The following is a 17,410-nucleotide window of genomic DNA, read 5'->3' on the forward strand; positions in this document are numbered from 1 at the left end:
TTTCTCCACTATGTTTTTGCTTTGGGAGCATTGCAGCAGGTTACATCACTTAGTAATGAAGTGGGGAAGCTAGAGCCGGTGGTACCAAAGAGTGAATCTGAAAATGATAAAGAAAAGATGCAGAAAAATACTCCGGAGTTGAAGCAATTACCCGAGCATCTTCGCTATGCATTCTTGGGTGATAGTGATACCTTTCCAGTGATTGTTGCTACATCACTTACACCCGAAGAAGAGGAAAAGTTGCTGCGTGTATTGAGGGAGCATAGAACAGCCTTGGGATGGACTATTTCTGACATAAAAGGAATAAGTCCCTCCATTTGCATGCACAAGATTTTAATGGAGGAGCTTTACAAGCCAACAATTGAGCACCAAAGAAGATTAAATCCAGCAATGAAGGAAGTAGTGAGAGCTGATATTTTAAAACTCCTTAATGCTGGAATTATATATGCTATTTCAGATAGTTCATGGGTAAGTCCAGTGCAAGTTGTACCAAAGAAGGGTGGAATGACGGTGGTGAAAAATGAAAATAATGAGTTCATTCCTACAAGAACGGTCACGGGATGGCGTGTATGCATGGATTACCGCAAGTTGAATAAAGCAACAAGGAAGGATCATTTTCCACTTCCATTCATTGATCAGATGTTGGATCGATTGGCTGGGTACTCCTACTATTGTTTTTTGGATGGTTATTCGGGGTATAATCAGATTGCTATAGCTCCTGAAGATCAAGAGAAAACTACATTCACATGCCCCTATGGAACATTTGCTTTTAGGAGGATGCCTTTTGGATTGTGCAATGCCCCTGCGACATTTCAACGTTGCATGATGGCTATCTTTTCTGACATGGTGGAAGATATAATGGAAGTATTCATGGATGACTTTTCAGTTTTTGGTTCATCTTTTGATCATTGTTTGCATAACTTAGCTCTTGTTTTGCAGAGATGTGAAGATAAAAATCTAGTCCTAAACTGGGAGAAGTGTCATTTCATGGTTCAAGAAGGGATCGTGCTGGGCCATAGAGTGTCATCCAAAGGAATTGAGGTGGATCGAGCCAAAATTGCAACCATAGAGAAACTACCACCTCCAAAGAATGTGAAGGGAATCAGAAGTTTTCTGGGACATGCGAGATTTTATAGAAGATTTATCAAGGATTTTTCTAAACTCTCTAAACCTTTATGTAATCTTCTTGAGAAATATTCTGCATTTGACTTTGATGTTATTTGTTTGCAGGACTTTAATGCACTCAAGGAGAAGCTAATTTCAGCACCAATTGTGATTGTGCCTGATTGGAGTCAACCTTTTGAAGTTATGTGCGATGCAAGTGACTTTGCAATTGGAGCAGTGTTGGGGCAAAGGCGAGACAAGCTGTTTAGAGCCATCTATTATGCAAGTCGGATATTGAATGAAGCTCAGTTGAATTATACGATAACTGAGAAGGAGATGCTTGCTGTGGTATTTGCTTGTGACAAATTTCGGTCTTACCTCATTGGGACAAAGGTGATAGTGTTCACTGATCATGCAGCACTTCGCTATTTGTTTGGCAAGAAGGATGCTAAGCCAAGGCTAATTCGTTGGATCCTCCTTCTTCAAGAATTTGATTTGGAGATTCGAGATAAGAAGGGAAGTGAAAATTTAGTGGCTGACCATCTCTCTCGGTTAGAGCAAGAGGAAGAAAGACCAGATTCAGTGGTCCAAGAGGCATTCCCTGATGAGCAGTTGTTTGCATGTGAGATCAAGCTTCCGTGGTATGCTAATATTGTTAACTATCTAGCTTGTAAAGTTTTACCACCTGATCTTACTTATCATCAACGTAAGAAATTTTTGTATGATGTGAATCATTATCTTTGGAATGAGCCTCTGTTGTTCAAAAGATACCCTGATCAAATCATTAGAAGATGTGTGCCGGAAGAAGAGATGCAAGACATCCTCCATCATTGCCATTCATCATCATATGGAGGACACTTTGGAGCCACCCGTACAGCAGCTAAGGTACTTCAAAGTGGGTTCTATTGGCCTTCTATTTTTCGTGATACTTACACTTTGGTGAAAACTTGTGACCGGTGCCAACGTATGGGAAATATTTCAAGGCGTCATGAGTTACCATTGAAAGGTATCTTAGAAATTGAGTTGTTTGATGTTTGGGGAATAGATTTTATGGGGCCTTTTCCTCCTTCTTTTGGTTTTGCTTATATCTTATTAGTAGTTGACTATGTGTCAAAATGGGTGGAAGCAATTGCTACAACAACAAATGATGCAAAGGTAGTGCTCAAATTTTTGCACAAGAACATATTCACAAGATTTGGCACTCCACGAGCTATTATTAGTGATGAAGGGACTCACTTTTGCAACAAGTTGTTTGAGAATCTTCTGTCTAAATATGGTGTGAAGCACAAGATAGCACTTGCTTACCATCCTCAAACTAATGGTCAAGCTGAAATTTCAAATAGAGAGATCAAGAACATCCTTGAGAAGACGGTCAAAATCAATAGAAAGGATTGGGCGAAGAAGCTTGATGATGCTTTGTGGGCATACCGTACAGCCTTTAAAACACCTATCCGGATGTCTCCATACCGATTAGTGTTTGGAAAGGCATGTCATCTTCCTGTAGAGTTGGAACATAGAGCTTATTGGGCTGTAAAAAAGTTTAATTTTGATTTGAAGGCAGCTAGTGAAAAGCGACTTCTTCAATTGAATGAGATGGAAGAGTTCCGGAATGATGCATATGAAAATACAAAGATCTATAAAGAAAAGACGAAGAAGTGGCATGACAAACAGATTCTTAGGCGAGAGTTTGCTCCAGGGCAATAAGTTTTACTCTTCAATTCACGACTCAAACTCATCCCAGGAAAGTTAAAATCAAGATGGACGGGTCCTTATACAATTCATGAGGTTTTCTCTTTTGGGAGCAGTAGATTTGAAGGACAAGACAGGGAATATTTTCAGAGTTAATGGTCAAAGATTGAAGCACTACTATGGAGAGCAAATGGAGAGGAACTTTGCATTTATTCCTCTTGGAGATCCTAATTGATGATCATTGAAAAGTCTGGCTGTAGACTTTAAAACAAGCGCTTATGGGAGACAACCCATAGATCTATCTTTCTTTCTTTCATTTATTTTATTATCTTTATTTATTTAAGTTTTAATAAATTGGTTTTTGATGCAGGATTATTTAGCAAGAATAAAGAGCTGAAAAATTCTAATCTACGGAAGATTCACTATGAAACCAGGGAAGTTCTTTTATTTCTTCAATCTTTTTTACTTTTGTATTACAATGAGGACATTGTTTAGTTTAAGTTTGGGGGTGTAAACTCTTATAATCATTTGATCCTCTTGTTTTCTAAGTCTTGGGTTGTTGATGGGTTGTTTGATTCTCTTACCAAGCATGCATTGGAGTAAGATTGAATTCTCTATGACTCTGAAATTTGTGATTGAAGATGGTTTTGACTAAAATTTTCAAAAATTTCTTTTATGTCAAGTGAAGTTTTGTGGGTACTTTGGTTTAAATCTTTGACCTTGAACACAATTGAGCACATAGTCGTTTTTCTCTTATTCCATTTTGCTTATGAAGAGAAGAAGTTGAATTAATTGAAAGAGGGAGGTTCGATTTTGCTTTGCTCTAGAATCCGTTGATGGGTCCTTGAGGCGAAATCCTAGTTGAGACCAAATATTAGAGAAATGATCTAGGCATTTCTTTGGCATAACCAAAAAGCTTTCCCAGCCGTCCTAAATGTCATGCCATCATTACATGGTGTGTTTCCATAGTCAACCCCCTTGAGCCTTCATGAGCCTTTATTGATTCTTTGAACTACATAAACCATGCCCGCTCTAAGCCTGAAAAACAATGAATCTACCGTTGATAGTTTGAGAAAATACTTTGTTGGAGAGTTACATTTAAAAGAGAAAATTGGTTTCATGATGAACCGTATTATGTTTGCTCTGTTTGATCAAAGAAAAAGAAGAAGAAGAAAGGAAGTGATTGAAATAAAAAAAAAAAGAAAAGAAAAGAAAAGAAAAGAAAAAGAAAAAGAAGTTGCTAAGCGGAGTGTGAATTACCTCAGATTTTGTTAAGGGAAGTGTTGGTATTACATCAGTGATTACAGCAATAATAATGCCACGAGTATGAGCATATTGCCAAGAAAGAGCTATGATTTGAATCATGTGAGTTTCTCTTTTAATGTTCTTTTCACTAAGTATTTTCCCAGTTTGATTTAATTTCCCATATCCAGTTCTTTCTTAACCCTCACCCTGTGGCCTATCATTACAACCTTAATAAAGACCTTTTGATCTTTGATTTTGGTGTTGACTACATTAGTGGAGAGGATTTCTGAAAATTGGACTTATGGGGTTAAGTTTTAAGAGAATTCTTTTGATTTTGGTTGTTCTACTTTTATCTGAGTTTGCAGGTGGTTTGAGGTTAAATTGACTATATCACACACACACTCAAGGTCTTAGCTTTAGGTTGAAGTAAACGCCTAACTCTTGCTTGACAAATTGCAAAATTTTTGATTGATTTTCCTGCCATCTTTGATGTTAAAAGAGTAAGATACTAGAGATGAAATCTAAATTCATAAAAGCTTGGTGAGTGATGATACTTCTCTTTCGGGTTGAATCGATATTGCCTAAACTATCATTTGCTTTTCTTTTTTGTTTGAGGACAAAAAAAGTTGTAAGTTTGGGGGTATTTGATGACTTACAAAATTTCATATTGCAGATTTTACAAGTTCACTCGAGCGGAGGCTTTTGGCCGCTCGAGCGAATTCAGACAAATTCAAACGCTCGACTGCCGCTCGACAGGGAGCTCGAGCGGGTTGCTGAAAAACAAAGATCGCTCGAGTGGAGACATTGGCCGCTCGAGCGAAATTAGGCAGAGTCGAACGCTCGATGTGCGCTCGATAGGACGCTCGAGCGAAATCAAGCAGAGTCGAACGCTCGACGCGCACTTAACACCCCGCTCGAGCGAACATCGTATTTTGACAGATTTTAGGTTTTCGGCCGTGAGACCATATAAAAGCAATTTTTCACTCTAGAGTCGCGAGTTTTGACTGGAGAACACTTCTTGGAAGAGAAAAACACAGTTAGAGAGATTCAATTCATCTGTTTTTGGAGACGGAATTCCAATTATTGCACGCACGTTGGAATCATACACGAGCATGGACGAGAGAAAAGCGTTGAATCGTTCCCTTGAGCTTTTGACGACGAGTTGAGGCTGCAAGGAGGATTTTTCAGTGTTTATTTTCTTCTTCCCATCTTCTCAGAACAATTATGGTGAATTCGTTTATGTTGAATTCCATTTCCAGCATGAGCTAAATTTTCTTCATTCTAGGAAAACGATGTAACCTATTTCCGAACTATGCTTGATTGTCTATACTAATTTAATGCAATTCTCTCTTTGATTATCTGATTTATTCTGAATTTATTGCTTCTAATTAACTGGCCATTGATTAGATGATAAGTAATCTTGTGATTTTCTATCGAAAGAGGGAATCATAGGGTAGAACTTGGATATTTCAGCATAGGTAAGTATAGAGATCGAAAGACTTGTATGAACCTATGTAATAATTAAATCATCGGTCTTATTGCATTCTTGATTATTGAATTTGCGTATTCTTGTGTGAATTGATAACCAAGAGTCAATTCTAATTGACTATCGAAAGAGGCATTTGGATGAATTAGAGATTTGCTAATAGACAAAAGAGATTTAAATTAAATTAGCTGGATGAGAAAAGCATAGTGAAGAAGTAGGTGAAATCGATTTCCTAGAAGTTTTCTTCCCATTAATTTGATCTTCGAACGTCAGTGTTATTTCCTTTGCACATTATTCTTTGAGTTGATCTAGTTTAGATTGCAACTACAAAAATCTTAGTGATTCCTCTAGATAAAATCAAGTTTAGTATAATTTTGGTATTTGGCAAACGTAAGGTACTAATCCCTGAAGACGATACTCTTCTTATTACTTTACTATAAAACTACGATACTGTGCACTTGCAGTTTTGCACCGGTCAAACTCCAAAGGATACGCAATTGCTCCCACTTCTCCAATACCTCATAGGGTCCCACGTATCTTGGACGTAACTTCCCTTTAACATTGAATTGGGCCACTTCCCTCATAGGAGATACTTTCACATAGACCCAATATTTGACTTCAAAATCTAGATTCCTTCTTCTGTTGTTGGAGTAGCTCTTTTGTGGACTCTGCATCATTTTTCATCCCTTCTCTAATAATTAGAACTTAGTCCTTTATCTCTTGCAAGAATTCTGTTGCAGTAACCTTTTCATCCCAACTTCGTCCCAATATAACGAGGATCTGCACTTTCTGTCATACAAACCTTCATAGGATGAAATCTAAATGGTGGCTTGGAAGTTGTTGTTGTATGCAAACTCTACCAAAGGTAACTTATTCTCCCAATTTCCTTCATCTTCCAGGATACAGGCTCTAAGCATATATTCCAAAGTCTGAATCATCCTTTCGGTCCATCCGTCTATTTGAGGATGGTAGGTATTGCTAAATTTTAAACTGGTGCCCATCAAAGTCTACAAACTCTACCAAAACCAAGACATAAAATGAGGGTCTCTGTCTAACACAAAAGTCCTTAGTACTCCATGCAGTCTGATGATTTCTAGCACATAAGTCGTTGTCAATCTCTCCAAAGAAACTGTATTCTTGATGGGTATGAAGTGGGCATTTTTGGTTAGATGGTCAACTATCACCCATATAGGGTTATTCCCAGTTGCACTTCTTGGAAAACTCATCACAAAATCCATTGAGATGTCTTCCTACTTCCATTCTAGGATTGGCAGTGGCTATAACACACTTGCCGGTTTCTAATGTTTTGCTTTAACAAGTCTACAGGCAGAACACTTGTTCACTAATTCTGTCATATTCTTTTTCATTCCATCCTACTAGAAGTGATCCTTCAAATCCTGGTAGTAGGACTGTAATCGGTCGGGCCTAGAGGGGTTATGGATTGAAAAATTCAATCCATGATTTTTGCCTGACTAGACGTTAGCTATCGGTTCGGTTAGTCTATTCGGTCTATGAACATTTTTTTGTTCTTTTTTCTTTTTTTTGACTGAAAAATTAATACCAAAAATTAATTAAATTAGTAAAATTAAAATTAAGTGATATCTTTAACATTTTATATATGGTTAATGAATATTAAATAATTTTATTATATATATGGTCAATGATGATCCCTTAGATGAAAATTACATAATTAACTTATACAATTATTATATAAAATAATATGTTATATATAAAAAAAATTTAAAATTTTATATATGTATATATATTTGATCAGTCTCAATCTGACTTGGTCTAAAACACCACACCTCGAGACTGACCAATAAGACTATCGATCAGGTTAGTTTCTCCAGTCCGGACTGAGTCTAACAACCCTACCTAGAACATTTTTGTACTACCAGGATGAGCTATATAGGGAGTGTTGTGAGCTTTCCTTAACACCCTATCTCTCATCTTCTAATCGATTGGGATCACTCTCTGATTCTTGTAATATTAAGTCTCATCTTCTCTGACACTAAAGTCTTTTGGCTCTTCAGATTTCTTGAATTTTTTTATGACTTCCATACGTTTGTCATCTCCTTCCTAATGGTGCTTCAGCTCTTCCCAATCCAATGGAATGAACTCTTGGACTCAAGCCAAAACGACTTCATGACTATGGTCTTTGATCAACAGTTTCCTCATACTATTTAAAAGAGATCTCATTTTCGATGATGGAACAAGCAAATATTTCACTCTGCTCTTGCCACTCAATGTATTAGCTACCACATTGGCCTTTTTAGGGTGGTACTTTATGTTACATTGGTAGTCACTAATCAATTCTATCCATTAGATCACCGATTCAATTTCTGACAACTATAGACTTTGCTCCGATTTCGTTCTAACAAGTCGGACTCGAAATCGGAGTAGAGTCATATCCACAACCACCTAGCACCCAATTACATATTTGAGAACATATATTCACGACCACCCAATCACAGATCACAAACAACCAATCACATATCACAACCAGTAACCATGAACTACCCAATCACATAAGTCATCAAAAAAATAAAACTAAAATGCATATGTAAAATCATATTAAAACTAAAAAATTAAACCCAAAAAAAGACATGGATCGAGAGGTAGAGGGTGTTGGTTGCTCCGGTTCCATATCTGCATGCTCCGTCGTTCCATTAGTTGCACTCAATGGTGTTGGTTGTTCCAATGGTTCAAATGTCTTGATATCCAAAATGAAACCACAGATCTTTAAGAGTGAGTGAGTGAGTTAGATGACGAGGTGGAGTCCATCGACAGCTACATGATGGGAGAAGATAGGAAGAGGCGACAACTGAGTTAGGACCTAGGGTTTAAGAGAATCTGAGATGAAAATGAGAGTGAGGTCATGCATGGGGGTGGGGTTGGGTAGGAAAGTAGTTAGTATAGTCAAAATGGCGCCGCTTTTCCTTTAAAAACGATGTCGTTTTGTTTGGGGGACGTATAGAAAAAGTGGTCAAAACGATGCCCCCTTTTTGAGGAAAAACAATGTTGTTTTGACTGAATTTGGGCTGGCAGCACCTTGGGCTTGGCTACTCCGGTTTTAGGCTTCTAAACCCAATTTTTTCCACTGTTTTGGGCTTCTTTTTCTTCTTTTTTCCTTCTTTCTCTAAACCCTAAACTAAACCCTATTTTTTAAACCCTAAATTTAATTTTAATTTTAATTTTTGTTTTAGCCCTAAAGATTTTATTTATAGTTTTTATAATTGTTAGTATTTATTATTAGTAAATATTAATTCACTAGTATCTAAGTATATGTTATCATACTATAGTTTGTTAGTATTGATAACTCTATTTATAGTCCTTATAATTTTTTTTTATCACTCAATTAATTAATTTTTAGTATTGATTATTAACAATTACTATTTAAATCGACTTATACTATAGTGTTTAAATATAATTTATTATACTAGTGTTATTATACATTAGTATTAGATTTTATCAACTCATGATACTTGTCTTATACTAGTGTCTAACTAATTCATCTTATAGATTTATACTATAGTGTTTAATTACATGTTATTATAATAGTGTCTAACTTATGTCTTACTTAATTATATACTAGACTTAGTATTACATGTGATTATACTAGTGTTATTATACATTATTATTATACTTTTTGAGAAAAATGTAACTTCATATTAAGATCTCAAAAAGAGATGATTGTGAATACATTGAGGATAATCCTCCACATGAACTAGGTCCTAATACAAATCTAATGAACTCTTAGCAAGGCAGTGAGCCACTGTGTTGGCTTGTCTAGGTACATGAAGAATGGACCATGAATGAAAAGACGCTAATAATCTCTTTATGTCTTGAAAGATCAGACCAACAGTACTCTAGTTTTCAACCTTATCAGTTATGCCATTAACCACTTGCTTTGAGTCCCCTTCAAAGATGATCTTTTTAAGGCTAATCTCAATGCCAAATTGCACTGCTCTCAGGGCAGCTAATGCTTCTCCCAGTAGGGGATTAGGAAATGAGTCACGAGGGCTTCTAAGTGTAGTTGTCACAAGGCCTTCCCAATCCCTGATTGACACCCCAATACCCACCTTGTAGTTAACTTTGTCAATAGTTGTATCCCAGTTTAGTTTATAGCAGTTTATAGGAGGCTTTTGCCACTTGACAGGAGGCTGGCTCTGGGGAGTTTTCCTTTGCTGCTATCTATCCAACTCTTCCACTCTGATATGCTTGTGGAGACAAGCTTTGATACCTATTGTGGTGGAATGAAACTGGATTCAAACACAAATTTGTTCCTCCTGTGCTAGAGCTCCTTAGTTGTGAGAGCTAACATAGCATGTTCCTTTATGGGGAGAATGGATAGAAGCACTGTAAGCAAATCGTAGAATTGGGCCTCCTCAGTCTTGCTTTCTGTAATCTTCTCGAGCTAATACTCCATACATTCTGAGCTGCTATACACGTCTATAGAACATAAGAAGTGGTCTCTGGGTGAATTAGGCATACTGGGCACATTGGTGAGTCAATGATCTTATGTAAGTTTACCTTGGTGGGAAGAATGTCCTTTGCTGATCTCCAGAGGAACATTTTGACTTTGTTTATGGACATGTATAGAAGTTACATATGCTTTTTGAGAAAAAGTTAACTTCTATGCTCCTCCTCTTTCTTATAGAATAAATTAGAATGTCATCAATGAATACGGCAACAAAACTATTCAAGTAAGGTCTAAATATTCTGTTCGTCATATCCATGAATATTGTTGGAGCATTGGTTAACCCCAAATGCATCACCAAAAACTTGTAATGGCCATACCTTGTCATAAAGGCAATTTTTGCACATCTTGTACCTTAACCTCCAGCTGATGATATCCAGATCACAGATCAATCTTTGAAAATACTAATGCTCCTTGTAGTTGATCTAGTAGTTCGTTGATCCAAGGTGACAAATACCTATTATTGATCGTTACCTTATTCAACTTTCTATGCACATCCTCATGGAGGCATTTTTCTTTTTCATGAACAGCATAGGTGCACCCCATGGCGAAGAACTAGAATAGATAAATCTTTTCGCTAATTATTCCTCCAACTATACCCTGAGCTCTTTCAATTCTATGAGAGCCAAACGATACAGTGCCTTATGCCTTGGAGCCATCATAGGTTCCAACTCTATTCTGAACTTCGTCTCATTGTCTGGCGATAATTAGGCTAACTCGTCAATGAACTTCAAGAAAGTTTTCAACCACGGTTATCCACAGACTTCTTCATTTCTGATTGACTTCTCAACTGCCATCAACAAAAATGCTGAGGCACCATCCTAGATGCACCTCCTAGCCTGCAAAGCTGAAATCATTGGAGGGGTGGCCTTAACTAATGTTCTTGCGTAATTAATCCTATCTTTATTTGAGGGTTCAAACAAAACTTCTCTCTTCTGATAGTCTATTTTAGCATAGTGATGGAATAGCCCATCCATCCCTAAAATCAAATCAAACACCATCTAATTGAACACCATCAAATCGACTTTCAATGTCCTACCTTCTAACTCAATAGGACACTCCTTAAGTACACAAGTACATGCTATTGTATTTCCATCAGGATTTGTTACTACAACCTTACGAGGTAACAACTTGTTTTGTAAACAATAAATCCATACAAACACTACATATATAAAAGACTATGATGCTGTGAATGGGATATTGCACAAGCTGTGAACCTTAATAGGTTGATGTTCCCTAAAATTGATGTAAGGTAGTACTCTTTTGAAAACATATTCTACCATTCTAAGCTAGAGTAAAGTCACAAAGATATTAGAAAATACCAGCAATGAAGCTAAATTCAACATCTCCTGGTGTTACAACATAAAGTTATGTTGGGATGTGGAGCCTTGGTTTTGGCTTGTTGTCATCATTGTAACTAACTTCATTACTCTGGGTAGCATTGGAAAACTCTTTGTTCATGTGCCTAAGTTGTCCACTTATGAAGCAGACTCCATATCCATAATGACATTCCCTAGCATGAAGTTTGTCACACTTAATACATTGTGGTTGGAAGACAACATATGTCTTCCAATTACTACTCCCTAGCCCTTCACTAGACTAGTAAAAGTCCTATTCTTCTCTGCACTACCACTTGCAGCAAACGACATTGCACTCTTTCATTCAAAATTGATATGAGTGGCTAAACCTCTCTACTCTACCTCTGTGATGACAACAACATTTACCAACTCTTGGTAGTTCTCAATCTTGAGACAAGACACTTGGCTGTGAATCCTTTGCTGAAGTCATTCCTGGAATTTCTGTGCTTGCATCCTTTCTGGTAAAATCAGGTGAAGAGCAAATCTGCCTAACGCCATGAATCTAGCAGCATACTATTCCACAGTGAAGCTATCTTGTGACAGAGACGCAAACTCCTACGACTTCTATTGTTTGACAGAACTTGAAAAGAATTTGTTGTCAAACTCTTCATTAAATCTTTCCCAAGTCAACATGGCTACGATTCCCAACTCTCTCACTAGAAGTAACTTCCGTATATCCCATTAAATGACAGCTTCTCCTTGAAAAAGGTACCCAACCTATAGTACCTTTTGTTCCTCCATGCATCTGCAATTCTTGTATGTCCTTTTAAGATCAATAATCTACTTTACTACCCTTAGGGGCCCTTCATTACCAAAAAAGTTCAAATAATGGTGAACTAGATACTTTTCATAGGAATAGCCCATAATTTCTCATTTATGTACGTATACTTGCTACTGTTGCTGTTGTCTAAGCACATCAGTCAGCAAATGTACAGTTTCAACTAATCCTTAACCTCTATCCATTCGAGGATTATGCTCTTCTTGGTTGTTTTTCCACCATGATTTTTGGGTGCTCTACCATGCATCATTTATTACTTCCAGAAATACATATTTACGTGTATAAGATTCACGTACTAACTCTTATACTTAGGAAATTCAAGCATAAAAAATTAAAATTTTGATCCTATACTTAGGTACAATTCCTAGGGACGTGTGAGTTTAACCTAGAGACGTATTGCTCTAATATAATCTTATGACGCCCCTAGATTCTACTTGGGATTGGATGGACTCTAAAGTATTGGGACATGTAACACAAGGTTACATACCTCCTTCATGATAGTTAAAGATGCATTGCACTTAGCATGCATATAACAGTATACAATATTCACAGCGGATAATTTTTCTCTTTGAGCAATATTATGTACTAGATTTAACATATCCCAAAATAACATAGGTATACTTCATGACCATACGATAATAGATATCTAAAAGTTACAGTACATGTCTAAAATATATAATGACATAAGCAATAGAGACAGAGCTCCATGATTGCAGTTTGAAAAAAAAACTATTCTAATATATTATTGAGTTGCCCTTGTAGCTTTGTTATAATGTCAAAAATAGCATCTAGGATACGGATAAGCGTGGTTATCAGTTTTGCTTCATTCCTTCATAGCCTAGTCAGTCTCATCCAGACCTATGGGTTTTGGTACTCGATGTCTTAATACATTGTTTACCAGTTTGGGAGAAAACTAGCACTATACAGAAGCATGCATGATAGTAAAATGTCATCTCACATGTTCTTGACTTAATTCAAAACACTAAATTCAAAACTTTCATGAAGTAAACCTTCAATAAATAAAACTATATGTTTCATAGTCAAGTCCTAAACATGATTCTAACATTAAACCTTAAATCATATGGCAAATGTTTCATAAAAAATCAAGCAAACCGAGAGCCTTAATATGGAACCATAATCAAACATTTTCATGTAAAACATGCTTCCAACAATTATCTTATCCAAATATCTTCAAAACAAGACTCTTACCATATAAATTAAAGTGCTAAGAATATCATATAAGAATTTCATATTCATTGGACAAGGTTTTAAGAACCAACTATCATTATAACTTCAAAATAGAAACTATTTTATGTGTCCAGTTTCATCTCCAAAGAAAATATGTATAACTCTTATATAAAAATGCTAACATGCTTTTGGATCAACTCATGACATGTATAAATATGTTTTTATCATTTCATCATATCAATATCCAAACCTAACTTTAACAAATAGTTGAACTAAACATCAAGATCTCACAACATCATCCAAACTGTTGCCCATATAAACTTTGTGTGTTCAAACTCACTTTTCATCAATCAATCACAATAAATAGATCAATGGAGTCTAGAAGCAAAGATGAACAATTAATATGAAGATAGTTTTGTGAGAATCAACTTACAAAGGCTTCAAAAGAGTTGAATAAGATTGGTCAGAAACATTGTTAGAAACTGCAACTTCAGTTCTCATCAAGTAAGTGAAATAAAAGTGACCAAAATGTGAAGGGGATGGAATGGAAAGCTTATATAGGATTAGAGGGCTGATTTAGCATGTGAGGAGGGGTTTTGTTAGCCAAAACTAGGGGTAAAATCGTTGGCAAGACCACCCATGGTATTGGCTGGAAGCTGCCATGTGATGGGGGCTTTTGGGTTGGTTTTTTGGCTTCCTATCAAATAATATTTGAGCTGACAATATCTGCCCTAGCACACATAAGGAAGTGTGGAGAAACTTCCTCAAGAAGCCATGTTTGGGTGGTGATTTTCGGTGGGCCTTAACCAATTGGGCCTAACTTTAGGATATAAAGAGGGTTTGGTTAGGCGTTTTAGTTTCTAACAAGCCCAATGAAATTCCCAAGATATAAAATAATAAATGAGGGCGTAATGACATAAATTTGAGTGCTTAATAGCATGTGAAAGAGATTTAATCATTGATTAATCACTAAACTAAAATAGGCCAAAAATAGGGTTTGGGAAAACTATTTAAGGTTTCAGCTTCTACCATAGTTTTGGGGTTTCAATTAGACCTCAATGGCTTGTGGTTTTACTAGGTTTGAAACCCTTTCTGATTTGCCACAAAGTAATTGGTTGGATGAAATAATGTTTGGCCTAGGTGGCATGATTACAATGGTTGATTTTCTTTTATTTCATTCATATTTCCCTCTCATAGATGAAGAAATCTAGGGTTTCGATTTCCTAAAGTACACACCAACCCTATATAGGTTATCTTCCACCTTGCGACTTGTCACACATGCACAAGGGTCTTAGAGTTTCTAGAAAGACAATCACGAGGGAGATGAAGTGAGGGTTTCAGTTTTCCAAGAGTAACACCACTTGTCCCTCATGCAAACAAGTATCAAGGTTCTAGAAGAATCTAATGATGAGGAACAAGGGAGGAAGTTTCAATTTTAATGAAGGCCATGCCACTTGGCGCCCATGCACTCTAGCAACATTTAGATTTCTAAGAGAGTAATGATGAAGATAGAGGAGAGTGATACTCGGCCATGCCCCTTGGCAGGCATGTATAAGGATTTTTTAAATTTCTAGAAAGACAATCATGATGAAGTGGAAGAGAGGATTATAGAAAACCATGCCATGGGGTACAAGCCACATGACACCCATGCCATGGCTCTTAGGGTTTTGAAAATAGGGAAAAGTAAGGGACAAAGTGAGTTTTTGGTGGAAGAGCTTGAGGGAGGGAGATTCAAACAAATATTTGGTGGAGCCTAGCATGGTAAAAAGATTCAAAACCTAGCCCCATTCTTTTTTCACTTGCACGCAAATGGCAAGGGAGTTTGTTTGGAGGTTTCAATTTAAGAGAAACAAGGGTTACGTTGCGCTTTGTAAGAAGTCTGAGGGAAGGGAACAAATGTGTGGTTTTTGGCCATCTATCCATGCTTGAAATCAAGTTGAGTATTATCTTGCCTCTAGGGTTTTTAGAACCCAAACCCTTATGAAGAATGGTTGAAGAGAAAACCTCTTGAGTAAATGAGTAATAGTCAACCCCCATTAGAGTTCTTCTCGTGGCATATTTTCATTTAGTCATCACATAAAGAAACATGATTTAGATACCCCATGTATGATAGAAACTTTCGCCATTAGGGTTTTCTGACACACATAAGTATGTTTTGTTACACTTTGAGCACACAAGACTATTAGGGTTTTTTCATGCAAAGAAATGACTTATCACATTCGACCCCTAGGGTTTCTTGCCATGTGTATATGTGCTTGTGAATCAAAGACAAGGGTTAAGAACAAGAGGGCAAACGTGGATAGATGGATAGTCCTTGTAAACTGATTAGGGATAAATGTTCAAACCCTTAGTACACGATCACACATTTGGACTTTTGGCATTTTAACTTCAAGAGTCTAAACTTTTAAAACATACCCTTTCAACTTGCTTGATCATTGAAAATCCTCTTGGAGCTTTATAAGTTAGTCTCTAACTTACTTTTGGATGATATACCTATGTCTTTGTGTAAATTTTGTATTTATATTGTTTCTTTTGTTTAGTGAACTAACTACTCTCAAATGTCAAATGATATGATCGATTTCCATCAATGTATGCTTGAATATTCAAGATATTTCCAAATGATGCTTGCTAGAATTTTTGTTTGAAGGACATATTTGGAGCTTTTAAGTATTTATATATGTCATGTTGAATCATTATGTGTTGTGTCCATGTAAATATAACCAAATGTTCTAAATATTTTAAGCCATTCAAATGGTGCATTCTCTACATATAAAGCACAACTACACAACATGGTTACATGAAAAGTTGCATGGTTATATCACAAGTTATATGTCACATGTCACATGTTTTTGGGTTATGCATTAAAAGAAAAAGATTTTGTCACAACCCCAATGCTAGGGTAAGGGAATATCCTAGTAGAACTCATTTGTCTACTCTAGAGTGCTTAAATTAAAGTGGTAATTCTTGGATTGATGAAGTACAGTCAACGAACTTCGAATGAGTTCTTTTTAAATAATTTTGAAGTAGCAATGCCTAATGCTAGTGGGTGCAATACATTGTAAGTACGGTGAAGGCAAATTGTGAACTACCTGAGCATTTCTTTATATGGAGTAGTCACACATAGTCAAAGGGCCGGTAATGTGATGAGGTAATTAGAAGAGAGCCCACGGTTCATAGGGGTAGCTGTGAGGTGTCCATATATTGTTATATGGAATAAGTGTACAAATGATTAAAATGAAATGATATACATGGTTGCAAGATCAATACTTTTGAAAAAGGAATCTAGCTGGGACAAAAACGTGTCTTGAAAAAATTTTAAGTATATGCCCATGCATTCATGTTTTTCGTTTACCTTATACATGCTTATATTATCTCCATGTATGTTTTTGGTTTAACTTGTTAAGATCTTTTGAAATCTCATTGTAGTAATTTCCACTACCACTCCCCCTGGAATGGTAAAAGTTGTGATAGAACCCGAGGATAGCGATGGGAAAGCATAAGTGTGACGAGCCCTAAGTAGTTAAGGAAGCCCCGAAGAGTCTCGAGAGAACCACTGACCTTTCACTAGTAGAGCGGCTCGAGGCAGTTGAGAAATTAGTTGTGAAGCTATAGAGCATTTTGCAGATATCCAGAAAGTCATGAAAAAAAGAAGATTTCTAGACTATAGTGTTAATGCAATGAAAGCAATGTTTAAGGATTTTAATGAAAGGGTCAAGCTTTAAGACCCTATTTTGCATGAATGGTTAAAATAATTACTTTTGAGATTAATAGTACTTTGTGTTGCTACCATATTAAATTGTTTAAATCTTTACTAGTTCTGAATTATTCCATTGTGATTATTGCATACTTCTAGAAACATACTAGGTGCATTGCATGTTAAATGTCATGAACAAAGGATATGTGACCTTGTCCCGACGCGCCATTCTCTGTCCAATCTCAAGTTGGGTCTAGGGGCGTCATATGTTTTCATTGTAAACTCTCTCTCTGAGGAAAAACTAACTTAGGCATTGGAGATATTTTTTGGCACTTCTAGCCATCAAACTTCCTTGATACAGGTCAAACGTGGAGACTAGAGGGTTATA

The sequence above is a fragment of the Carya illinoinensis genome, chromosome 15, assembly GCF_018687715.1.
Source record: "Carya illinoinensis cultivar Pawnee chromosome 15, C.illinoinensisPawnee_v1, whole genome shotgun sequence".
Lineage (NCBI taxonomy): Eukaryota > Viridiplantae > Streptophyta > Magnoliopsida > Fagales > Juglandaceae > Carya > Carya illinoinensis.